The sequence below is a fragment of the Macaca thibetana genome, chromosome 20, assembly GCF_024542745.1.
Source record: "Macaca thibetana thibetana isolate TM-01 chromosome 20, ASM2454274v1, whole genome shotgun sequence".
NCBI classification, from domain to species: Eukaryota; Metazoa; Chordata; class Mammalia; order Primates; family Cercopithecidae; genus Macaca; species Macaca thibetana.
The window spans coordinates 51,319,081-51,346,633 of NC_065597.1; the positions used below are offsets into that span (position 1 = coordinate 51,319,081).

General features: G+C 44.0%; 1 protein-coding gene and 1 long non-coding RNA gene across 4 annotated transcripts in view; one reads left to right on the forward strand and one right to left on the reverse strand.

Annotated features, from left to right (window-relative positions):
- The window catches only part of HS3ST4 (heparan sulfate-glucosamine 3-sulfotransferase 4), a 441,164-nt gene that overhangs the window by 75,129 nt on the left and 338,482 nt on the right, over positions 1 to 27,553 (reverse strand). The gene's annotated exons all lie outside the window — the stretch shown is intronic.
- LOC126944411 (uncharacterized) lies at positions 1,499 to 27,455 on the forward strand. Of its 3 annotated transcripts, none has more exons than XR_007722046.1 (3): positions 1,499 to 1,874; positions 3,357 to 3,479; positions 26,557 to 27,455. It is a non-coding gene; the product is annotated as an uncharacterized LOC126944411 (long non-coding RNA). The 3 variants fall into 3 exon arrangements; XR_007722047.1 differs by lacking the exon at positions 26,557 to 27,455 and adding an exon at positions 24,010 to 24,218; XR_007722045.1 differs by lacking the exon at positions 26,557 to 27,455 and adding an exon at positions 15,649 to 16,861.

Genomic DNA, 27,553 nt, shown 5'->3' on the forward strand with positions numbered 1-27,553 from the left:
AGTAAGATGGAGGCTTTTACCTAGCCCAGACCTGTATCTCTCTTCTTCACACAGACAGATGCAGGTTTAGCTCTACCTGCATGACCACCACAAAGGCAAGGAAAAGGAATGCTTGGCAAGAAATGCACTAGCTCACTTCTTTATTTATCCTTTGAGACGGAGCCTCACGTTGTTGCCAGGCTGCAGTGCGGTGGAGCCATCTCGGCTCACTGCAACCTCCACCTCCCAGGTTCAAGCAATTCTCCTGCCTCAGCCTCCTGAGTAGCTAGGACTACACATGCATGCCACCACACTCAGCTAATTTTTGTATTTTTAGTAGAGACGGAGTTTCGCCATGTTGGCCAGGATGGTCTTGATCTCTTGACCTCATGATCTGCCCACCTCGGCCTCCCAAAGTGCTGAGATTACAGGCATGAGCCACCGCACCCAACCTGCACCAGCTTTTAGAGTGATACATGTCACTTCTTCCTACATGTCTTTGGTCAAAACAAGTCATATGGCCACACCTGAGTTTCAGCATGTGGGGATGATCCTACCATGTGCCCTGGGCAAGAGAACCAAGTACCTGTGAAAGACCCTACCTTTGGCCACAGAAAGGTGTTTGCTCTCCTCTTTAGCAGAGAGTCTTGGATAAGCTTAGATAAGTTACCCAACCTCCCAGAGACTTATCAAGTGCAGGTTGAGTACCCCTTATCCAAAATGCTTGTGACCAGAAGTGTTTCTGATTTTGGACATTTTCAAATTTTGGAATATTTCCTTTATGTACTTACTGGCTGAGCATCCTAAATCCGAAAATCCAAAATCCAAAAATGCTCCAATGAGCACTTCCTTTGAGCATCCCGTTGACACTCAGAGTTCCAGATCTGGGGGCACTTGGGATTTTGAATTTGGGGATTTGGAATGCTCAACCTGGACCAATTTTACAAGGTCACAGTGAAGATTAAATATGAAAATATAATGTGAACTACTCCACAAAGTATACCTATCCAATTATAAATATGTATACATTTTATTATAATAATGATACAGATGTTGAACTTGTCATTGCTAGGATATTTACATAACAGAGAATGCTGAGCTGAGGATAGGTTGATCTGCATTGTCATGAAAAATTTTTAAAAACAACAGATAAACACCTATGTGTCATGGTTCATTACTGTGGTAAACACAATGATGTCCTTTGTGATTTTTTAGGAGGTTGGGAGCAGGGCAGCGGCAGGGAGAAACTCTGTCTACCGTGTAAGAGGCCGCTAATAGCACCCACCAGTGTGCACACATTAGGTAAAGATCAGTCAGAAACATCCACCTCACACTACAGGAAAGAGCACTGTTTAAATACACAGGTTTGCTGCCTTGCAATGGCTCTCAGAGCACTTCTGTGCCCTCCGCTCCTGACTATGGATTGGTGGAACCCACAGCCACAATCCCAATCCTCAGCTCAGAGACTCTCTTGAAACTCTGGACTCTGATGGGGTAATTACCACCAAAATAATGACCTGGTGCTGACGCACTCCACTTGTCTGGACGGGGGGAGAGGATAAAGACGACTAAGATGGCGCATTTCCGGGTTCTTCATCACCAACTTACCCGCGCGCGGGAAAATGCAGCCCACGCCCGGGAAAAATACAAACCAACTGCGCAGGCGCAACATGGCGTCCAATCAAGGAAACCAAAACTTACCTGGCCGCACCTAAAAAACGCCCCCAACACGCCCGTGTCCCGTCTATTGCCCTCCCACTCCCAAGCCTTAAACAAAAAAGTCGATCCCGGCAGGCGCGCGGCGCGAACTTCCTCGGCCCCTCCTCATATGCGAACCTAGAAACCTGGCCCAAAAACGCCGGAGCAACTTCCTCGGCCTCCACCGCCGGAAACCGGTAAACTTCGCCCTTTCTTCCTTCACATTGGCTAGCTAATAACGTTTCTTTTTTACCTCGCCTACTTGCCTTTTCTCTGGCGCCTGCTCTGGTGGTCGCATAAAACAAATCACCAGTACCCAGTTCTTATCTTCCCATTTCATTCTGCTGAAGACAGCCTTTCTTCTTGCACCAATGGTTTTCTGACCAATAGTTCTCAAAAACTTCCAACCTGGTCTACTGGCCACTGGTTCTGACAGTGAACCACTTACTTCCCCGGCCCCTTGATAGAAATTGAGAAGGATTCATGGGAAACAGATGTTTAGCTCTTGCCTTGTTAGGTAAACTGAGTCGATTGGGAGGGGAAGTTCATTTGAATGGAGGAGAGTTGGCTTCCTTGTGAAAAACAAGGAATCTTAATGCATTCTTCTCTCTCTCTATCTCTGTTTCTCTCTCTCTTTCTCATGCAAATGAGGATACATTATGATGTAAATCCAGCTGGTCAAGTATGGTGTTGTGTTTATACCCTGAGGAGATTGTTATCAAATGCCCAGTGAGCCTGAAGCATGTCGACAGACAAGCCAGGTCATTGAGAACCCTTGGCCCAAACTGCAAAGCTTCACTGCCCAAATGAATCAAATCTATCAGGGGGTTAGCACACCACTTCTTTCTGGTCAATGTATATTCAGCCAAGGTGAGCTACAATATATCAGCATATTATCCCAAAAACACTTAAGAGGAGAGGAAAGAAAGTAGAGCTTCCATATGCACCCACATGCAATGGTTCTACAGAGTAGAAGGCATTTAGTCAGGGGATAGGGACTAGAGGTTTACTGGATTTGAGGACTTTAAAATAAGAAGTCTGAGGATTATTATGGAGGAAACTTTTCTTCAAAACTAAGGGTTGGTGAGTATCGCTAGCTTTAGCTAGATTAGTGAGTAACATCCAGAGCTATGCTACCGCCATAATTCCAGCAGCAGGTGCATGTGACGTCTTCCCTGATAGCCCCTGGGCCCACCAAGTCATTGTGCCCCTCAGTTCCCAGCCACCATGACCCAAAAAGAGTGTCAGAATTGCCCCTACTAGTGCCCAGATTTTCCTAATTATGATCATTGCTTGAGTTCCTGCTGTGAGCTAGGCAAAGTAAAGTACTTTACAAATATCATCTCCTTTATCCTCCTAGCTGAAAACTGAACCTCATAAAGGCTGTATCACTTAGCCACAGCCACACATCTTCTCAATGCCGGAGTTGAGGTTTGGGGCTGAGCCAGTCTAACATCAAATCCTGTGCCTTCCTCTCTGACCTCAGCAGGCTGCCTCCCTGCTGAGAGCCCTGACCCTCTCTCATGAATGATTCACATTAAAGAGCAATTTGGGATGACAGAAAAAAAAAAACAACTCATCAAATTTAAGAAAAGATAATGGTGATCTGGCAGTGCTGGGTAACTCTGAATTTAATGTCATAAGAACAAAATAGAACAATCAGATCTAATTTTTGTCAGTTCCCCATAGAGCATCTAGTCCAGCGCTTGGAAATGCCCATGACTTCAGAGGCCAGTAAAGAGACAGCAAGGAGTCAAGATTCTCTGCTGAAGAGAAACGAAAATACCTTTCTGTGGTCAAAGGTAGGTAAAGAGCAATTGGAAACATCCATCTCACACTAGAGAAAAGAGCACTGTCTAAACACACAGCTTTGCTGCCTTGCGATGGCTCCCAGAACGCCTCTGTGCCCCCTGATCCTGACTATGAGTTGGTGGAACCCATAGCCACAATCCCACTCCTCAGCTCAGAGACTCTCTTGAAACTTTGGACTCTGATGGGGTAATTACCACCAAAACAATGACCTGGTGCTGACCCACCTGACCCACTCCAGCACCCAGTTCTGTTCTTCCCATTTCATTTTGCTGAATGAATGATGCAAGCCATTCCTCTTGCACCAATTGTTTTCTGACCAATAGTTCTCAAAAGCTTCCAACCTGGTCTACCGGCCACTGGTTCTAACACTGAACCAGCTACTTCCCTGGCCCCTTGATGGAAATTGAGAAGGATTCATGGGAAACAGATGTTTAGCTCTTGCCTTGTTAGGTAAACTGAGTCAATTGGGAGGGGAAGTTCATTTGAATGGAGGAGAGTTGGCTTCCTTGTGAAAAACAAGGAATCTTAATGCATTATTTTTCTTCTACTCTCTTCTCTCTCTTTCTCATGGAAGTGAGGATACATTATGACACAAATCCAGCCGGTCAGGTATGGTGTTGTGTTTATACCCTGAGGAGATACCCTTCACAAATATTTGCTTCTCCTGCCCAGGGCACCTGGTAGGATTGTCTCCATCTACTAAATCTCAGGCATGGCCATATGACCTGCTTTGACAAATGACATGTAGGAGGAAGTGATGTTTGTCACTCTAAGAGCAGGTGCATTTCCTGCCAAGCTTTCCTTTTCCTTGTCTTTGTGGTGGTAGAAGTCTGTGTTATAAGGGAGCCTCCCCCGGCATAGATCCCTGAATGCCTCTGTGGAGTAGTGCACTTCTGCTGTCACATGATAGATATGTTTTATGAGTGAGAAATTATTTAAAATTATGGAGGTTTTGTGGCGTTTGTTACTGCAACTGCCACAAAATGGTGGTATTGTTACACTTGCACAAGACATCCATAGTAAATAGTAATACAAGTAATGAAAAAATAAGAAAATAAATACTAGACTCTGTTGTATTATATATATACACATATATATACACATATATATGTGTATGTATATGTAAATCGCATATACATGTTAGAGTCTGTTTTGAAGTTTCCAGGCAAGTTAATTGGGTCCAGAGTGGTGAATATTTGACCAGTGTCGTGCACAGGGACATACATGAAAGTCCCAAACCAAAAATCAAGATCTCCTTGTCCCCAGATGATCAGAACCACACTTCCTGAAGCCTTAAATTTGGTCTTCATGACAAAGAACAATCCCCTTCATTCTGAACTTCGTTCTGAAATTCTCCATCAGGATGTTATAAACATCATCATAGGATCTGCTTTTTTTTCCTGAGACCTTATTGTTTAAATCTTCTGGATGTCGCTGTTTATTTTTCTCTGTGTGATGTTTTTAGGACATTGGAGGTGCATGCTAAATAATAATTGCAGCAAGTATTAACATTAATTAGTTTTTCCAAGTGCTGTGATAAGCATTCAAAATTACTTATCTCACTTACTTCTTATAAATTTGGAGACCCTAGACTTCCACCTGCTCTCACAGATCATTATAGAAAGACCACATAGTCATCGTGGATTGTTGAGGGGAGCGTCTTATGTATCAGGATTTACATGCAGATGGCAGAGCTGAAAGGGTCTCGGGAGAATATCTTTTACAGCTGGGAACTCTGAAGTTTAGACAGAGGAGGGGGCTTGCCTAAGGTAACACAGCAACCTAGAGACCCAGGACTGACACTAGGTGTCCTGTCCTGCGGTTCACTTCACTTTTTCCAATAAACTTCATGGAATTGTCTGAAGACAGCTAGCAACATATGATATGTAAGATGAACAGTGTTAAAGAAGCTAGACAAAGCAGACATTTAGTAAATCGGAAGTCCCCACCTTAAACCAGGAATAATCTGCAGAGATGAAGGTCCCCACATGACAGCAAAGAAGCACAGAGAGCAAAAAGGAGCACAGAAATATATCCCAGCTCAGAGTCAAAGGAGCATGAGACCTGGTGAGGACAGCTGGGGACAAAGCCCTTGGCTCCCTTAAGATTCTCTGATACGAGGCAGATTCCTAGGAGAAAAGACAACACCTGCATTTAACATGTATACATGGGAGTCAGGCATGGTATCTCATGCCTGTAATCCCAGCACGTTGGGAGGCTGAGGCAGGCGGATCACTTGAGGTCAAGAGTTCAAGACCTGGCCAACATGGTGAAACCCCGCCTCTACTAAAAATACAAAAGTTAGCCGGTTGGGGTGGTGGGGAGCTCTTGTAATCCCTGAGCCAGGAGAATCACTCGAACCCAGGAGGCAGAGGTTGCAGTGAGCCGAAATTGTGGCACTGCACTCCAGCCTGGGTGACAGAATGAGACTGTTGCAAAGGAAAATAATAATAATTAAAAAGTAATAAGAATAACTTTTTTACGTTGGAGTATTCAGAATGAAAACACAAAGATACAGAAGAAGTTGTCCATTTTCATGCTTAGATTCAACAAAGGGTAGACAACCGAGTGGAAATAGGATTGGACATAAAGGGTCCAATGGAATGCCAATAGACTGAGTGGGGACAGGCAGCAAGGCCTCTCTGTCTAGATTTTTCTTGGCCTCTCTGAGCAGTGTTCCTTCCTTGTGAGTGTGGGACACGACCCTCTCTGGAATGGGAGTCTCATGATCTATAGTCAATGATTTCTTTATGGCTAGTACTTTACCCAGCAGGTCAGAATAATATTTTTAGAGTTCCTGGCTGACTTTCGGAAAGAGGGGTTCCGGTTTCTATGAACTGCCTTGGGGAAGAGGGCGGAAGGAAGGGAGGGAAGGAGGGAGGGAGGAAAAGAGGGAGGAAGGGAGGGAGGAAGGAAAGAAAGAGAGAAAGAGATGGGAGGGAAATTGAATGGAAAGAAAGGGAGAGAGGAAAAAGAAAGAGAGAAAGAAAGTATATGGGGTGGGGAGGAAGGAGGGAGAACAGAAAACAGAGAGGGAGGCAATAAAAGAGATTAGAGAAAGATCAAAGAGAGGGAGGGAAGATGAGAGGAGGGAGGAGGAGGGAGAGTGAGTGGGGCCCTCCACAGCTGCATGAAATCCTTGCGGTGAACCTAGGTTCTTGACCAGAGAGACTGGAGCTCTGGTCTCTCTGTGTGATCTTTGACATATTTAATATCTTTAAGCCAGTTTCCCCCTGGGTAAATAAACACAATAATATTGACCTCTCAGGGTCTGTTGTGAAGATTAAAAGGGACACCTTGTGAAAAAAAAAATTACTAGTTTCACTTGCCCTGTGAAGGTGGGCTTCCTGGAATCCTGCTCATCTTTGTCAGGAAAGCTTGTGGGAGGAGGCTGTGTTATCTGTGTGTAGACAGCCCTGAAATCTGCATATGGCTCTAGTAGTTGTCAGTCTCTGCTTGAGGTTTGCAGGGTAATTAAAGGCACAGTAGGCAGGTGTCATTAACTTGTTAACCTAAAGTTTTCGCCCCACTCCCCACCCCCACAGGAAGGGAGATTGCAAATGTGTTTGGAGGAACCAAGTCTGACTTAGAGTTTCCTTTCATTTATTTTCCCTGGAGCCTTGCACATTTGTTGGGCTCGTTATTAAAACTCAGGGTCTGCATTATATTAATCCACCACACCTCTCCGGATGAACACAGTGGGTGCCAGTCTCCTTAAACTCAATGCTGCCTAAAGGAGATCCCTGACCTCCTGTCCACGTGGTTCCCTCCATTCCAGCTCTGGGATGCAGACAGTGTTTAACATTTCCAGCTAAATTGCTCAAGTTATGCAATTAGGCCTTCTGAGTAGAAGCTCTATTTTTCACATGCTTCTGGGGGCCATCAAAGCAAGGATTCTCTGAATGGCACTTTTGAAATTCGGAATGTAAGGCTGACAGTAATAACACTGGATGCATGCCTTCACACAATTGGCAGTGCCTGCATACACCTCAGCTCATTTATCACCAGGGCAATATGCATGGGGTATGGCTTTGTCCGCTGGATGCATAAGAATGCTGAGGCTCAAGAAGCTCAAACCGCTCGGCAGAGGGTGCCTGGTTAGTGAGTGGTACGGAAGGAGTCTCATGCGAGTCTTTGACCACTTAGCTGGGACCCCGTCTGTCTTAACCCACATGGTAGCTGTGGTACTTTCCACAGTGCCTGGCATATGAAATGTGCTCAGTAACTATTTATCATTCACTGTTTGCTTCTGGAGAAACAATAATTCATGCCATTATGTAATTCACACCTAAGAGTGTGTGGACATTTTCAATCCTGCTTATAAAGTGAAAACAAAGGCCTATCTAATCCTACTAATTCATCTCAGCTTATGGGATGATTTCAGGGTATGAGGACTGTGACATGGTAAAAAATATATATATACATATATATACACACACATATATATATACACACACACATATATATATATATAGTCTTCTACCTCTTCCCTGCCATACGACTCCTAAAATTCTTAGGATCTCCAAAGTAATGTCTTTATGTATATTAATGAGAGGACTGGTGGCTGGCAGCCCCTAAGTAGCTTCAGGATGGGGCTGGTTACTGGAAAGACCAAGGCAGGATTGGAGGGTTGAACTTTCAGCCCCGCTTCCCAATCTTCAGCTGGGAGACGGCAGAAGATTAAGTTGATCACCAAGGGCCAATTATGCCTACATAATACAGCCTCCTTAAAAACCCAAAGGGCAGGGTTCAGGGGCTCATGAACAGCTGGATACGTGGAAGCTCTTGGAGGATGGTGCACCCAGGGAGGGCACAGAAGCTCCTCACTCCTTCCCACATGCTTTGCCCTGAGCACCTCTTCATCTGTATCCTTTGTAACATCCTTTATAACAAACCAGTAAACCTAAGTATTCCCCTGAGTTCTGTGAGCTGCTCCTGCAAATAATCAGACTTAAAGGAGGGGATTGTGAGAATCCCAATTTATAGGCAACCAGTTAGAGGCACAGGTAAAATGACCTGGGGCTTGAGCTCAGCCTCAAGCTGTGGAATCTGACGCTATCTCTAGGTCGAGGGTGTCAGAATGGAATTGGTGGCCGTGCAGTTGGTGTCCACTGCACAACTGATTGCTTGCTTGGTGTGTGGGGGACAACCCACATATAGGGTCACAGACCTCTTGTGGGTTGATCGTTGTGATGTGAAAGCAGAGGACAAACTGTGTTTTTCCACTCAAGGACACACACACACACACACACACACACACACACAGGCACGCATTCCCCCCCGCCCCCCGGCAACCAGTACACATGCGCACGGGCACATGTACTCACAGCTACATCATTCTCCTGATGACTTCCCAGCAGGTCCACCACTTTTCTCCCCACTCACCTTGCCTTCACCCACAGCAGCACTTTCCAGCCTTCTAGCTTTCCATCCCACCTTCCTAATATGTGTCATTACTTATAGGACTTACTGTATTTTTTTTTCAATATTTTCTTTAACTCACTTTTTAAACACATGACTACCTTTAGAAAATAAGGAAATAATAAGATAATAATTATTATGTCAATATCACAAGCAGAAGCCCAGAATCATTTGCCATAGATAAAAGGCAATCATAAAAATTCAATAAGATGAAAACAAAACAGTAGTCTCCAATTTTAGCTAGATAATCATTATTTCTCAAGGCTTCTTATCTCTGTTTTTTCTCAATAGGGGACATTAACAAAAGGCAGAGAGTTATAAGAGACGTAGTATGATCAACTAACACATTCTCCTTAAAGAATTGCAAGAAAAATGGAAAGAGAAGGACTTTCTTGCTGCGAGATTCAATGTTTTTTTTAAATTTTTTATTTTTTAGACAGGGTCTCACTCCATCACCCAGGCTGGAGTGTGGTGGTGTGAACATAGCTCACTATAGCCTTGAACTGTTGGGCTCAAGCGATCCTCCCACCTCAGCTTCCCAACTAGCTGAAACTACGGGTATGCACCACCACACCTGGCTAATTTTTTTTTAAAATTTTTAATAGAGATGGGGGTCTCACTGTGTTGCCCAGGCTGGTCTCAAACTCCCGGGATCCTCTCAAGGCCTAGGATCCTCTCACCTGGGCCTCCCAAATTGCTAGGATTCCAGGCATGAACCACTGCACCAAGCTGGGATTCAATGTTGTCGAATGCTGTGTCCTAGTACCACTTAAAATTGTGTCACACACACAACCACACACATATTCAGTGTTGCATGTTCCATGCAGGTAAATGGTGGCCTAGAGGAAGAATTACGTCCCAACTCCTTTAAGTAACATTCCAAGAGTTGTGCTATATGGTCAACAATCTATCCTTTTTCATGTTGCCACCTGGGCCTGCCATTGGTTCTAGACTATTACAGACTGAATTGCTTCCTCCCTAACATTCATGTGTTGAAGTTTGTTCCTACATTCATTTGTTGTGATTGTATTTGGAGACACGGCCTTTAAAGTGGTAATTAAGTTCAAATGAGGTCATTAGGCTATGCCGGAATTCAATCTGAACAGTGTCCTTACAGAAGAGGAAATGAAGACACAGACACCCAAAGGGAAGAGGATGGAAAGACACAAGGATAAAGCAGTGATGTGACAGCCTAGAGAAAGTTCTCAGGAAATGCCAGCCCTGCCGACACCTTGATCTTGGACTTCCAGGCTCTGTGGCGCTGCCACTGCTCAGGTGGTTGCCTCACACCTGGTTGGAGCAGGAGTCATGCCTCTCCTCAAGCAATGCTCTGAGTGCCCTCATCACCAGACGTTTTCAAACCATGCACAAAAGTAGAATTTCCACTTTTGCCCAAATCCTGCAGTCTGTTCCGCCACTCATGGTCCATTATCACCGGCTTCTACCTTTGGCTTCTCATCATGAACTTCTTGAGTCCAAGGTCCAGATCTTACTCATATAATAGGAGTTCAGCAAATGAATCTTTGATAAGATTGAATTAAGTACAAGGAATTAAAATGAACTGACTGGAAACTGAAGGAAATGAGTAATAGCTGAGAAAACAGGGCTTTGGAGACGAGATCCCGGCTTGCATTCTGTCTCTTTCATTTGCCAGCTGTGTGACCTGGGTGACTTCTTAAGCACTCTGGGCTCTCTCATCTTCTTACCTGGAAAGCAGGGTTAATAACAGCATCCTTCAAGGCTGTTTTAAGGATTAAACTAGATAAGGGAGACTTCCTGGGCAAGACACCAACTGCCAAATGACTACCTTCCCTTTCCACCAACTTCCCACTGGAATATTCATGAACATATACACACACCAATAAATGAAAGGTTGCTGCAGTCTTGGGAACAAAATAGTACTGATCGAAATCTTCTGGGCCCTCGAGGAATTTTCACTAACCAAAGAAAGGAAGAATCCCTGATGCAGAAAAATAAGGCCAGGCACTTCTGCTACAACTTCTGACCTACAGGGGCTTAGAGACGAGAACCCTGTGTCAGCCAGAGGCAGGAAGGCTTCTCCATCATGCAAGAACTCTGAGGAGGTGCTCATGGCAACTTAGCCCTCCATTGCCCTAATTACCCAATGAGTACTTCCTACGCTTATGCAGGACTACAATGCCCAGTGGTGGAACATAGCAATCACATGCATTCTCTCAAGCAGGAAACCACAGAAACAGGTAAATCAAGGCAGCTACAGCTTTTTACTCTTTTTTTTTTTTTTTTTTTTTGCAAGAAAGGAATGAAAAGGAAACATATTGTACTAGTTAACAGCACAGACTTCAGCACCAGTTTGCTTACATTTAAATTTTGACTTAGACACTTACTAGTTGTACGATGTTGGATGAATTAGAGTGACTCATTTCTTCATCTGTCAAATGGGAATACTAAGAGTACTAATCTCAGAGGGTTACTGTGCAGATTAAATGAATGTAAAAGGCTTTGGAATAGTGCCTAGCACCCCAGTAAGTATTGCGTAATGTTTACACACATACACACACACACACACACATAAATATTTCTCAACATGAAGCTGAGATAGGAAATTCCTCCTGAGTCTTAAAGAGCCACACTGGCTAAACATCTTCCAAGATGCCAAAAATCTGGTTCAGAGTGGTAAATCTCACTGATATAAGAGACAGGTTCTAAAAGCAATCAGAAGTGAAGTGAAGGGTCCACAAGTAAATAAAGAAGGGAAATAAAGATGAATCTACAAACACTAACGTAGACAAACAGCAGAACTGAGTAAAACTTTTTCCTGGGCCGGGTACCGTGGCTCATGCCTGGAATCCTAGCACTTTGGGAGGCCGAGACAGGTGGACCACCTGAGGTCAGGAGTTCGAGACCAGCCTGGCCAACATGGTGAAACCCTGTCTCTACTAAAAATACAAAAATTAGTTGGGTGTGGTGGTGAGCGCCTGTAATCCCAGCTACTCAGGAGGCTGAGGCAGGAGAATCGCTTGAACCTGTGAGGCGGAGGTTGCAGTGAGCGGAGATCATGCCGCTGCACTCCAGCCTGGGCAACAGAGTGAGACTCTGTCTCACAAAATAATAATAATAATTCCTGTCCTTACATGAGGAAATATAAGCACAGCCAAAACTTGTGCAGCAAGAAAGAAGGCTACAGAAATTGTAAGACACAGGTAGAATATGCCTATGGAGAAGATACTATAGACAACAAGGGTAATTTTTTGAAAGTGAATGTTTTATGGTCTCCATAAAGTTTCAAAAATGTAATTTTGATGTAATATAAAATAAAGCTGAAATGATTAAAAAAAAGACTGAAATGAATAAATAGTTGTTTGTGGTAAGCTAGATTGTGTAGAAAACAAAATAAAGAGAGTTAAAATATGCATTAAATGTGGTCAAGGAAAAGGTCAGCTTCAACGCATGAAAATATAACCCATGTGAGAGAAAACTTGGGATGTTATAAAAGTACAGGAAAACAGCAAAGAAGATGAAAATGTTAAGAGAGATGGAAAATTCGTGAAGAGCAGTTGTTCTTTCTTTTTTTGAGACGGATTCTCGCTCTGTCGCCCAGGCTGGAGTGCAGTGGCCGGGTCTCAGCTCACTGCAAGCTCTGCCTCCCGGGTTTACGCCATTCTCCTACCTCAGCCTCCTGAGTAGCTGGGACCACAGGCGCCCGCCACCTCGCCCGTCTAGTTTTTTGTATTTTTTTAGTACAGATGGGGTTTCACCATGTTAGCCAGGATGGTCTCGATCTCCTGACTTCGTGATCCGCCCGTCTCGGCCTCCCAAAGTGCTGGGATTACAGGCTTGAGCCACCGTGCCCGGCCGAAGAATAGTTGTTCTTAAAGAAGGTGTCGGACATACCAAAAAAATCAACCATCAAAGGCTTAGGAAAAGCGAGTAGTGAACAAGATAGACATGGTGCCTACGTTAGCAGAGCTCAGAATCTAATGTGGAGAATCCTGGGAATCAGGTAAAATCCACCAGTGTGGACAGTCTACACTGGTGAGCCTGCTCATTTTCCGCCTTCTTATGTACTGCGAGTTCTAGTGCTACATTCAACTAAATTAGTATTTCCCAAACCAACTCCCAAGGGATAATGTTTTCAATATGTTCTGGCTCTTCTGGGTAAAAGCAGTTCTTTTGTCAAATAAGTACAGGCAAGAATATATTAAATTAAACTACAGAAGAATTCTTTACTCCAGAACGTTAATGCTAGGATGCATTATGAATTCAAAAGACAGTGATATCATGCTGCCTTTTTAAATTCAGAAAGGGTAGAGGTCAATTTTTTCCTCATACTTTTCCCCATGATGCTACCCCCTGCCTTTCTTTTTCATCTCTTGTAACAGCTACTGACATCTCTCAGACACAGCTGAGAAATGCCACGGTAGACCCTGAGCAAGCAAATGCCAGGATTGTAATATGTCAGGCTCTCTAGATGTGTTCTTAGTGCTACACCCACAGCCTTTAGAGCAGGTTGATATACAAATTACACAGTCGCATGGGCTCTTAGTGTCTTTTGCAGAATCATGGTTGCACAGACGACTGTCAGTCTCCCAGGAGAGCGTTGAGATTTGTAGACTAGTCAGCAGTCAATCCTTTCCTGGGTCTTAAGTGTCTCAGTTTACCTTCCCTGCCACTCTGGTGCCGGAGACCACAGGACATGATAAAGCTCTGGGTCCTAGCTTCCATCAGATGGTATCCTTTAATGGGACATGGATGACTGACAATGTGGTCCTACAACATCACATCTGCCTGAGTAAGCAGCCTGCTTCCTACCAGAATCCAAGCATCATCCTAACCTGGAAATGCCCCCTGCCTGGCCGCATCCAGTGGACTAGACTCCTGGAATGTTGAAATGGATGTGTATCCCTAGCTTGCCCATCCCTAATCTAGATCCCTCCTATTTTTTTTAACTTACATGTACCATGTTATTCATAAGAGACATAATAAAGGAAAGGGAGGAAGAGCCAGATGAAAAGATGCATGGGACAAGGTCTGGAAAGGACCCAAGTGCAGGAGCTTCCATCTCCATGTAGTTGGGGTGCATGATCCTGGCACTCAGATGTGTTCACCAACCCAGAAGCTATGCCAACATTCATAGTTCGGGGATATTTGTAAAGCCTTCATCACATAGGAAATATCAATTATTATTTCCACTACCAGCCCCTCTCCCCTCTCCAGAGAATGGGGGTGTGAGGCTGAAAGCTCCACGGCTTCCCCCTTTTCCTCCCCTTCTCTCTTCCTGCGCAGTGGTCCCTTGGCTACTCCTTGAAGCTCTTGCAGAATCAAGTAACAGCTCTGATGAAAGATTTGTCAATGGAGAAATCAGACTCACCAGAGGTACAAACATGAGGCCTAAAGCCACCGCTGGGTGTCTTTATCCACACAACGCAGTGAACCCACTATTCCAAAATCGAGCAGAAAATTCTGAGACCAGACTGCCTGGGTTGGGATTCCAGCGACACCACTTACCAGCTGTGTGATTTGTGGCTATTTGTCAAACTTCTCTGTGCCTCAATTTTTTATTCTGCAAAATATGGCTAGTAATGATTCATGGAGGATCCTAGCTGAAGATAGTGAAACTGGTTAAGAGGTTTTTGCATTCATCCAGATAAATGCTAGTAAGGGCCTGGGCTGAGGTAGTGGCAGGGAGGATGAAGAGGGGGAGGCAGAATTTGAAAGTTATTTGGGAGGATTAATGGCACAATTTGGGGACTAATTAATCATGGAAGGTGGGGGTGCAAGAAGGGGGGGGGTTTAAAGTATAGCTTCTCAATTTTTTACTAGCATAGCTGAGTGAACGTAGATGCTATTAACCGAGCCAGTTCATAAGGGAAGATTGTAATTGCTGCGCAAGTTGCAGAGAGGCTCCCTGGTAATGATTGCTTATCTCTTTTCCTTCTCATCATTACACTGTGGTTACAATTCTCACATGAGGAAGCTGTGTTTGATGCCTGACATCTGGGACCTCACTTAATCCCCACTAGAACGTCATGATGTGAATGTCTTCCTATTATTCCTATAATGTAACAGAGTCACTGAGCCTCAGAGAGGTAAAGCAACTTGCCCCAGATCACACAGCAGCTAGGCTGGGATTTCAACTCAACAAGAGTGGCTTCCCCATGCTATTAGCCTTCCAGTATTCAACATGTTTCTTCAAACAACTCTACCAGAGAGATATGACAGATTTCATCATCTGTGCAATCCTCCTGCATGAAAGGATTCAGATTCTTCTACACAATTTTTATTTGAAACCCTCCATGAATAGATTGTAGAATTTGTCCTAGCTATTGTAAAGTTGCTTTGCCATAGCGTGCACTTGTCACAGCTGCTTTACAAATCTCTGTGGGTGCATTATGCTTGCACAGTGCGGTTTCCATGTCTAATTATAATGTTGAAAGCTACTACATGCACAGGTAGGTAGGTATACAGATATTGAGAACATACAGCAATACCATTTTAACATAAAAGTGCTTGTGCTTTAGAAGAAGAATAGCAACTTTTTAACTCTTGGGTACTATTTGTTTTGCTGATAGCTGAGTGAAATTGGGGGGGTGTTAGAAAGCTGTGAATAATGTTTAATATTAATATTATAGGTTACCTGGGAAAAGGGATTTAAGTGTAAAATGATACTGCCAAAATCCAGCAAAAGGCTGAAAGTTCAAACCACTCTAAATATTGATTTGACTCAATTGTGCAATTGAAAACATTCCTATTTCCCAGGAGAAGAGTCATTCCTGAGGAAAACTGTGAAAACGGAATGTAAAAAGGAAAGAGAAGAAAAAGTCACACTGCAGATCTACACTGAACAGTTTGCTTTCATCTTTTGGGAAATTTATTTCCATCTCCCAAAAAAGAGAGCTGCAAATAATGATTCTCCTGATGTAACCATCCCAGTTGGATCATGTTAAAAAGCTTTTAGGAGGAAAGCAGTAAGTAAATTCAACTGTTCAGATGCATTTGGATGTAATCCTAAAGCGGTAGCCCGGGTAATCGCCAAGTCATCAACAACTAAAAGGATTGTGACTGTAAGATGCGGACAACAGAGAAATAATGGATGTTAAAGAGGTCGGGAAACAGAAATGATTGCATTCAACCGCCACATAGCGTTAAAGCTGATGACAGGAGAATGGACGCTCCATTTTACAACTACTGAAATACACACACACACACACACACACAGAGAAATGCCAGCTACTGAAATACACACACACACACACACACACACACACACAGAGAGAGAGAGAGAGAGAGAAATGCCAGCATCAGTTTTATTATGTAGGTGGTTAAACAGTCACTCTCTTTTCCAATGTTTTGAAATAGACAAGGACTTTGATCTTTGACTAATTTCAGAGTTAAAGTGGAGGGATAGCTTTCTTTCTTCTCTGTCAACATTCAGCCTGGGAGGGTTTGATGCTGGGGTGTGAAAGGTTTCAGAACCCTGGAGGCAGGATGCTGGAACATAAGGCAGGCGGGGGACACAGAATGTCTATCTGTGATCTTAAAGGATTTTTGAATAACAGCCAGTTCTGCTTCTTCAGCCAAGCTTTTGCTGCTTGCCAGGAACAATTATGCTTCAGTAGATCAGTGATTCTTCCAGTGTGGTCCATAAGGTCTGCTACCTACATCATAATGACCTGCATTATAATGCAGACTCCCAGGCCCAGACCCACTGAAGCAGACTCTCTCAAGATTGGGCAAGGATTCTTAAGCCATTGTCCATGGAGAACGACCATGATGCTTAATGTGATCAGAGATCATGCTTTGACTGGGACAGTCTTAAATTGCAGACTTGTTAAAGTATTATGATAGAAACTCTTGGGTGCTATTGGCTCAGAGTCCAATATTGCAGTCCATGGGCCCAATGTGGCCGTCATTTGTTTTTGTGAATAAGGTTTTATTGAAACACAACCACGCTCATTTATTTTTTTCTATGTCTCGACAGCCAAGTTGAATAGTTGCCACAGAGACTTCATGGCCTGCAAAATCTAAAATATTTACTATCTGGCCTTTCACAGAAGAAGTTTCCTTACTTCTGATGTAGACCAATGGCTCCCATTGTTTCAGTGCATCAGAATCACCTACAGGCTTTGGGGGTTTTCTTTCGTTGGTTTGTTTTTTTAATGTTACTTCTGCAGACCCATTCCCTGAGATTCTGAATCGACTGGCCTAGAGTAGGGCTGGAATAAAGGAATCTTTTAAAATGATGTTTATGTAATTCTATTTTGAAAATTTATTATTTATTATTATTATTATTTTTAAAGACATAGCCTCAGTCTGTTGCCCAAGCTGGAGTGCAGGGCATGATCGTAGCTCACTGCAGCCTTGACTCCTGGGCTCAATCGATCCTCCCAGCTCAGCCTCCGGAGCAGCTGGAACCACAGGCATGCACCACCACACTTGGCTGATTTTTTAAAAATGCTTTTATAGAGACGAGGTCTCACTATGTTGCCCAGACTGCTCTAAAACCCCTGTCTCAAGTGATCCTCCCACCTCGGCCTCCCAAAATAGTGGGATTATAGGCATGAATCACCCTGCCTAGCCTGTTTCGGTGCTTCCAGCATGTAGCCAGGATGAAGACCACAGCTGTGAAGGAGAAGCACTAGCTTCATAAGCTCACCTCCCCTGAGCTGAGTGTGCTCAGTGTACTAGCAGCCTAGGTAGTTTGCATCTCAGCTGCTTATCTTTAAAACAGAGACACCAATAGTGACCATGTTGGGTGAGGTAATATGAAAATTAGGGACAGTGTATGTATACCTCTTAAGGCAGTGCTTAGCATACAGTAAGTATAAATAAATGGTGACGATGATGAAGATGACAGTGACAACTATGTTAAGGGTAATACTTATGACTTCCATAACGCAACTGAACAAACATTGATTAAGCACCAGCTGTGTGTCCTGGAAGTGGGAACCTGAGGTAAATGTGATGAACACCCCACGAGTGTTCACAGTCAAGTAAGACAAACAGAGACACAGAAAGATACTGACAGCAGGCCAAACGCGGTGGCTCACGCCTGTAATCCCTGCACTTTGGGAGGCAGAGGCGGGTGGATCACCTGAGGTCAAGGGTTCGAGACCAGCCTGGCCAATGTGATGAAACCCCATCTCTACTAAAAATACAAAAAATTGGCTGGGCGTGTTGGCATGCACCTGTAATCCCAGCTACTCAGGAGGCTGAGGCAGGAGAATCGCTTGAACACAGGAAGCAGAGGTTGCAGTGAGCAGAGATCACGCCACTGCACTCCAGCCTGGGCAACAAGAGACAAGAGTAAAACTCCATCTCGAAAAAGAAAAAGAAAGATACTGACAGCAATAGGAAAGAAAAATGAGCCTCCAAATATGGACAGACAAGTCAAAGAGGGAGAGAATCTAATTTCCGGTAAATAGACACAAACATGTTCAACTTCAGTAATAATCAGAGAAATAAAAACTAAAACTTCAATGAGACATTTTCTCCCAGTAAATATGCAGACTGTAAAAACACTGGAAACATTCTGCTTTCATGGAAGTGTTGTTTCTGCAGGCTTTTTACAGGGCAAATTGGTAGATTAAAATCTGTACTCTTCAGATCCTCTATTTCCCATTTAGGTATCTAGTCTACAGAAATATATCTGCACTAAGAGACCAGTATAAGAACATTCACTGAGACGTTGTTGCAATGATAAAAACCATCTAAATATCCATAAGATGGAGAATGGCTAACTAAATCACCATGCAATTCTATGTAATTCAATGCTGAAGTTTTTTGAAATGGAGAATATATATAGGTATAAAATGTCCATGAGTTGAATTGAACTCATGGACATAGAGAGTAGAAGCATGGTTACCAGGGGATGGGAAGGGTAGTGGAAGGGTGTGGGGAGCTGGAGATGGTTAATGAGTACAAAAAGATGGAAAGAATGAATAAGACCTACTATTTTATAGAATGACAGGGTGACTCTAGTCAATAACGACATAGTTGTATGTTTCAAAATAACTAAAGTAGTGTAATTGGATTGTTTGTAACACAAAGGATAAATGATTGAGGGAATGGATACCCCACTCTGCATGATGTGGTTATTACACATTGCATGCTGGTATCAAAACATCTCGTGCACACCATAAATATATACACCTACTATGCACCCACAACAAATAAAAATAAAATAAAATGGACAGCTGTCCTAAGTATTTCATGGAGAAGTTGCAAATCTTAATAGAAAATGTAACAACACATAGATAAAAAAGCACACATACACACACTCAAAATAAAACTTTGCATTTTTATTTCTATATATGTAAATAAATTCCCAGGCAAGATCACTTCTGGCAGGAAAAGATCGATTTAGAGTGTAATGGACATCTTCACTTTACCTATGCTTAATAATATGAATGTATTCATGTACTTCTTATATACATTTTTTAAAAGAAAATAAACAGGACAGTAATTTAATAGGGTGTGCATTGTTATAGAAGTGTATGTAAAATATGATGGCAGTACCCAAAAGAAGGTGCAGAATTCTGCTGTGGTGAGATGGACAAAAAGCGATGTCAAATGGAGATAAGGTAAAAGGTGTTGCCTTATCTCTGATGTCACCAAGATCAGGCAATGCTGAGCTAGACCTTGAAGAAAGAACCATTGGAGAAGTGGATCCTGTCATCCTAGGTAGAGAGGGACCATGAGCAGAGGCTCAAGGGCGTGGGCATGCAGGCATTCATTCACTCAACATTTGGGAAATGCCTCCTCTGAGTTCAGGACCCTTCTATGCGCTTGCAGTACAGATGTGACGGCTATAGGCTCAGGTGCCCTTGTGATTTTATTCTAGTCTGTCTAGATAGGCAGTATACAAATCAGCAAGTAAAATGCACAGTGTGATGACAAGTGTTATTGGGGACAATAATGCAGGGAAGGTGGAAAGAATATGCTGCTGGGGAATAGGGTTCTTCTTTAGTTGAGTCATAGAAGGCATCATGAGTGGAGAGCTGAAGGAGCTGAGAACTCACCACAGGGACAATTGGGGAAGAGCATTCCAGGCACTGGGATGGCAGATCCAGAGGCTGTGCTTCACTTAGCTGAGGGACAGTGAGGAGGACCATGTGGATGGAGCAGAGGAAGCCAGAGGAGGGTGGCAGGAGAGGGGTTAGAGAGTGAGTGGGGCTGGGACGCATCCATATCATGTAAGGCTTTGGGAAATACATGAAGGACTTTGACTCTTCTGAGAGATAGGGAGAGTCATTGGAGGCTTTTGACCAGGGAAGTGGCCTGATCTGTTATATGCTTAGAAAGATCCCTCTGGCTACTCTGCTGAGAAAAGACCCTAGAAGCAAGACTGGAAGCACTGGGGCAATTGACCATGTGGGAGGCAGGCCACCAGATCTGAGAAAACAGCATGTCAGTATCACGTGGACCACTCTTGTGCCCCTTCTTCAAGTAGCAGCACCCTAATTCCCTTTGATAGATCCATCTAGCACGTTTGCAGGGGCCAGGGTAATGGCGCCAATGAAAGGCGATATACCACATACCTAGGTATCTGAAAATTACAAAGCAATCCAACAAACTGCTCAGTGAAACATATACTCTCCTTCTATGTTCATAATGGCCTGGAAGGTCAAGTTTAGATTTAGAATCGTCTATTTCTCAGATTTATTTGCCAAAATTGGCAGCATGGGAAGACCTGGCTCCTAACTTATGGTTCTTAAATCCCAACTCTCTGTCTGCCCCAACTTCTCTTCCTACTCCCAGTTCTGTCTCTTACTCTGAGTGGTTTTTTCCACGTGTGTGAGTACAACACAACACTCACACTGAAGATCAGTGGACAATAAATAGGCTTTATATTCCTTAAACATTAGCACACAGCCTCTCCTTAGGAGAAGAGGTCCAAGAAAGAGGCAACTTGAGTAGAGAAGTCTGGAGTCTATGCAAGCAACATGAAGGTCCAGAGGAAGGATTCAGGTGCTGGAAGGTATGTACCCTTGGCCTGTGGCCTCCTTATCTCGTGGAAAGGCACGTGGCAGCTGAAGGACTAGAGTGGAGACCTCTTGAGGTATATGGCGCGAGACAAGAATGCTCTGTGCATGGGCTTAAGAATGTCACTGTTCTTCCTACTCAAGTGGGCCGAGCTTAGAACATTGCCTTTTACCCAAGGGAAGTGAGATACCTTGATTGGTACCCACACCAAGAAGTCACACAACGGGAGGGTTTCTATTAATTTAAGTCATGGAGGGATTGAAGGAAAAGTCTTGGAGCTGGTTCATGTTGGTCACCAGGTCTTAAAGACATTGTCTCTTCATTCCTATTTCCTGAATTTCCATCCAGTTATCCAGTTCCAGTTCTTTCTCAGGACCTCTTTGTTCAGTTTCTCCTTACATCCTATGAGCTCTTCCCAATGCTTTCTTTTTAAGGCTTTCCTTTTATTCTAGATATTTTCTGTGTCTGCAGCCAAGAAACCCTACAACACACAGATTATGTTACAAAGCATTTTGTATGCCACTTTTGAGCACCTGAACTTTAGTCTGCAGAAAACTGGAAGCTTTTAAACAGGGGAGTGACCTGGCTTGATTAATATCTCTGGAGATACAAGAGAGATGGAATGCATAGGAAGAAAGTACACCTAATTTTCCTTTCTCTCTCGGAATTTCAATCAGTGGCTTAAATGGAGGCATCTATGATAAGGTAAAGTTGAACTTCAAGAAAGAAAAAACAAAAATCCAGGGCAGGTGGGTGAGAAAAACACCAGGAGATCTGATACAGACAAATGAGCTCAATTTCAGGCAAGACTAACCATCAATGCTGGATCCCAGGAAATACAGAGTGGGCAGGGTCACATCTAACCCTAGTTCAGTTCTAGAAGGCATTATAAACAGATGGTTTTTGAGCAGGGAGAAACCAACAGAAATTCATTATGACCAAGTCATGCCAAACTCCTGTCAGCCCTAGCTTCCCCAAATCCATGAATAGACATGCTCAGCTGCAGTGTGTATATTGAGTGCCTTGGCCTCACCAGCCAGTGTTATCTCAACGGGGCTGATACAAATTTGGTACACATGTCCTGATTCCACTCAGTTGTAGCTTTTCTATAACTATAACTTTACCTGGCCTCCTAGTCTCTTGCTAAAATCACTATCTCAGTCCACCTGTATGGATCCTTGAACAACTGTTTATTTCTCGCAAGGTTTTCCATTTAGAGGCTGCTTCCCTTGCAGAGACAGACTTTCAGTGAACACCTGCTGTCTTTACCTACCCAGTATCCACACCTCTTATGCGGATAACAGCCCTGTATTTGGCTTAGAGAAAGGACTCTTCCTGTACTCACAGTTCCCATAATTAGTCATGGGGAGTTGACGTGACTGTCAGCTCCAAGGTGTCATCTTTATCATAGGAACAAGGAGATACCACCAAGAGATTTAAGTATGTACCTAGGAACACAGAGTCAATGGCAGGATAATGTGATCAGTTGCGCGTTAGGAAAGCATCCCTCTGGCTGCAGTGTGAGGGAGAGATTGCATGCGAGAAGACCAAGTGGGATACCCTTGAGAGTTCCGATGAAAGAAATGGGATTTTAAACTGGGGTATTGGCAGGAGATAGAAGAGAAGTAGACAGACTCAAGTGACTTTTAAAATTACAATCCATAGGTGAGTGGTTAATTATATGTGGGAGACTGAGGGAGAAAGAAGCATCACAAATGATTCCTAAGTTTGTGTTTTGTGCAAAAGAATGGATATTGTTGACTTCACCGATAGAGGTAGCTCTGAAAGAGAACCAGCTTTAGCCAAGGGATTTGTGAAGAGAACAGCTTCAGTTTGGGATATTTTGAAACATCTAAGAGGAATTATTTAGAGGTAGTTGGGTGTAAAAATATGGAACACTGAGGATGTGTCTGGGCTGGAGAAGTTAGTTTACCAGTCCATGTATAGATGATAACTCTGAAGTCAAACACTCTCAAAGTATCAGCGAGGAGAGAAGAAAGAGGTAGAGACCAAGCCAATAATTGCCACGTCTACATTTCCTTTGACAACTGTCTCTTTCCACTTCACATTTACAACACTGGTTTTCTTCCTTCTGAGAATGTAACCCACTCATGGCTTGTTCCTACCTAAACCAAATTGTACCACTGCTAATTTCTGGGGATTGTGATTTGAGTTCATTAAAATTGTTCACAGCACAGTTATATCAATGTCTTTCATAGAGATGGTCAAAGAGATATGGGCAGATGATGAGGTTAAAATCAGTTTTTTGTTTCTTTTTTCTCTTTTCAGATGGGATCTCACTCAGTTGCCCACGCTGGAGTGCAGTGGGGCGATCATGACTCACTGCAGCATCTGCCTCCTGGGCTCAAGTGATCCTCCCACCTCACCTTCCCAAGTAGCTGGGACTACAGGTGCACACCACCACACCCAGCTAATTATTATTATTATTATTATTATTATTTTGTAGTTATGTAGTCTTGCTGTTTTGCCCAGGCTGGTCTTGAACTCACATCAGTGTTTTTTTTTTTTTTTTTCTTAATCAGTTCTCCTTATGGAGACAACAAACATCTGTAATCTAAAACCTTCACGCCATGCTGGTGAGACCACCCCACCCCTGCCACTTCATGGAGCACCTCCAGTTTTAGGGATTACACATTAACAAAGAAATGGATGAACTAGAATATGTCTTTTGGACAAGGGTCCAGGACAGAGAGCAACCTGGAAGCCATGTGGAATAGGGAAAAGGGTAATTTGGGGTATTCTCAAGGGGTCTGGAAAGAGAAAGGAAAGCCGACTTGCTCTGTATGGCACATAGCATAAGAGCGGGATCCATGACTTGCACCTTCTCAGGCCAGCACAGGCCTAGCACAAAGTGGGCTTCAGTCACTGTGTATTGAATGACTGACTGTAGATGATGGTGAATGTAAGGCGCTGTGGTCAGGCTTCGGTGGTAGATGCCGAAGAGGCCATTCAGTCATCCACACCGACAGCTCCCTTAAATGCTGCCTCGGTCACTGGGCATCTGCAGTGATGCCCACCATATATGGTGAGAACCCACTATACTCTTGCCCTGATATTGGGATGCCCATTACCCTGCCTTCATCTAGTTGCTCTCTTGCTCTGTCCTCCTCCCAGAAACCTGTGGATGTCAGAGCCTGAGAGCAGAGACTCCAGGAAGATCCTGGAGAAAAAGCAATCAGAGGTGAGACTCTCTCATTTATTGCAGTCCACATGGACTTTCCTGGGGTCACCCAGGGCCTGAAATCTGATCGTGGAACTTCAATTGCAGATTGTGGAGGCGTGGACTGGGAGAATATTGGTTAAGCAATACTATATGCAAAGTGTTCTCTTACCAACCACATTTCCTTTCTTTGTTCAAATAATCCTGACTACGCCCCAGCCTTCATACTATCTTTGGAGATGAGGGACTTGAGGCTCTGAGAGGATAGGATCACCCAGCTTGCAAGCAATGCAGCATGAAGTGAAATCCAAGCCTGCTCAATTATACAGCCTCCCTCCCTCCCTCCCTCCCTCCCTTCCTTCCTTCCTTCCATCCCTCCTTCTTTCCTTTCTTCTCTCTCTCTCTTTTTCTTTCTTTCTTATGGTCTCACTCTGTTGCCCAGTCTGGAGCACAGGGGCATGATCATGGATAACTGCAGCACCAAACTTCTGTGCTCAAGCAAGCTTCCCACCTCAGTCTCACAAGCAGCTGGAATTACAAGTGCACCATCACACCTGGCTAATATATATTTTGTTTTGTTTTCCTTTTTTTTTTTTTGAGACAGAGTCTCACTCTGTCACCCATGCTGGAGTACAGTGGAGTGATCTCGGCTCACTGCAATCTCCGCCTCCCGGGTTCAAGCAATTCTCCTGCCTCAGCCTCCCGAGTAGCTGGGATTACAGGTGCCCACCACCAGGCCGAGCTAATGTTTGTATTTTTAGTAGAGACAGGGTTTCACCATGTTGGCCAGGCTGGTCTTGAACTCCTGACCTCAGGTGATCCGCCTGCCTTGGCCTCCCAAAATGCTGAGATTACAGGCGTGATCCACCATGCCCAGCCTGCTAGACCCACCATGCCCTGCCTGCTAATATATATTTTGTCAGAAACGGGAATCGTACTATGTTGCCCAGGCTGGTCTCAAACTCCTGAGCTCAAGCAGTCCTTCTACCATGGCCTCCCCAAATGCTGGGATTAGAGGTGTGAGCCACTGCACCCAGACACCTGTATTCTTTCCACTTACCTTCGCAGTCTGACGCTCAGATCTTAATGAGTGGGTCCCACCTCATATACAGCTTCCCATGGATGTAAAGAGAATGCCTGAGCGAGGGCCACGTTTTCCTAATTTACTATAAGAATACTTTCGGCCTGAATCTGAATCAGTCTTAAAACCACGCCTCCCTCTTTCTGCTGGGCCCTGCGGCTGGTATATCAGGCCAAGGCTCCTATTGACATGCTTTCTAAATGATCCTTCTTCCCTTTTGGTTTTTTAATTTGGGACCAATTTGCGCCTCTCTGCTTGATTAGGATCTAACACTTGCCTAGTCAAAATAAGTGCAATGATAATCAAGCTTGCCTTTGGAGTGGAGTGTGTTTCAGTGTGTGCCAGCTTTTCCCAGCCCCCTCCCTGGCTGGAATACAAATGTCCTCCTAGAACAAGCTAAGTCACACAAGGATTTTAAGCTTATTCCAATAGAAATGAGTCAGAGCCGGGAGCCTCGTTCCGGCCCACAGGAGTGTAAGCTGGGATCCTTCCTGGTGCCACATTTCTGGGAGCTACTGAATGATCTGTATCCATCTCTTTCTCTGGTTCTTCCTGGGGTGGAGAGTGGCAGGGCCATGTGCCTGGATTTCAGCTTCAGCTCCTCTGCTCACCCTTGCTATATAAAATCACTTCTCAACCCAGCAACATGCCCAAGGCAGGCAGTCCCGCTCTGAATGGAGCCTTGGCTGGACCCACAGCCACCTCAGTAACATCCATAGCCATGGTTTTACCCAGTGTCTGCTCTGTCGATGCCCATCTCCACACTAGGTACTTTACATAAATCCAATACTTTCATTCTCTCAACAATTCTATCCTTCACAAATATTTCTTTTGCATGTCCTACGTGCTAGGCAATGTCTGAGGAATGCGGCAATGAATACAGCAGACAAAACCCCCTGCTTTTATGGAGCTCATGTTTTTTGGTGGAGGAAGGATCTCTTTAAACAGGCACTATTATCTTCTTTTTAAAGGGGAAAAATAAGACTTAAAGAGTTTTCATAACTTGGAGTCTGACATAGCTGGTATGTAGAAGAGATGAAATTCAAGCTCGGGTTTCTAAGACTCAAGGCCATATTTGTTCTATGAACTGATACCATTTCCGGCAGATGCCAGATCTCACTCCTAGAATTCTTATGGTTGAAGGGAGTGAGACTCAACCTAGGTGAGTAGGTGTATGGTGCCTCGGTGAGTACAGCCAGCAAGTTCCCAGGAGAAGTACAAAACTGGTTCTGATGGGCTCTACAGGTCTTACTTAATTGGGTTATAGAAGGATAAAAAGCGTAATATTTCTAATAATTACAAATATGACTACCTGCTATGCACCAGCCATGGCTCCAGGTGCTTTGCACTGATTTATTTGCAGCTCATCATTAATCTAGGAATATAACCAATTTTAGCATTATTTTTTTCTCTTTTTTAGAGACGGTGTCTCACCTGGTGCCTGGGCTAGAGTGCAATGGCACAATCATAGCTCACTGAAGCCTCTAACTTCTGAGCTTAAGTGATCTTCCTACCTTCGCCTCCAGAGTTGCTGAGACTACAGGTATGTACCACCACACCCAGCTATTTCCTTTTTTACAGGTGAAGACGCTAAGGGATTGAGTATTTATGTAACTCTCGCAAAATCATGGAGCTAGAGATGGGCAGAGCTAGGATGTGAACCTAGGCATGCTGGTCTATTCTTCACCACCATACCCAGTGATCACACGAAGATGAGACAAAAATCTACCTCACATGAAAGGAGGAAGCCTGGACCTACAGACATCCCTAGGCCCATGCTGCCATGTCGCACACTCACAAGTTGGACAGGTCTTGCTCTCAAAGAGCGAACGATGGGGGGACTAGGAATTTGGTATTGACAGGTGCTCAGGGGACGGGTGTTTTTTCAGCAAACAGGTCAGTGTGTGCAGAGGTGTGAGGTTAAGAAAGGACATATCCTGGTTTCTCAAAAATCAAACCAGTGGATAACTCACTTCTTTTGACACTGCATGTGGAAATGGTGGTGAACAACCAGGAAACAGCCCCTCATGGGCCAGCTCCTTCAGGCCAGCATCCTTCTCTTGGAACTGATGCTTCAGTAAATCCAGCGGCTCTCCCAGGGAGAAAGAACTACATAATTGCCAGGCGCAGTGGCTCATGCCTGTAATCCCAGCACTTTGGGAGGCCAAGGCATGTGGATCACAAGGTCAGGAGTTTGAGACCAGCCTGGCCAACATAGTGAAACCCCATCTCTACTAAAAATTCAAAAATTAGCTGGGCATGGTGGCACGTGCCTGTAACCCCAGCTACTCAGGAGGCTGAGACAGGAGAATCACCTGAACCCAGGAATTGGAGGTTGCAGTGAGCCGAGATTATGCCATTGCACTCCAGCCTGCTGGGTGACAGAGTGAGACTTTGTCTCAAAAAAAAAAAAGAAA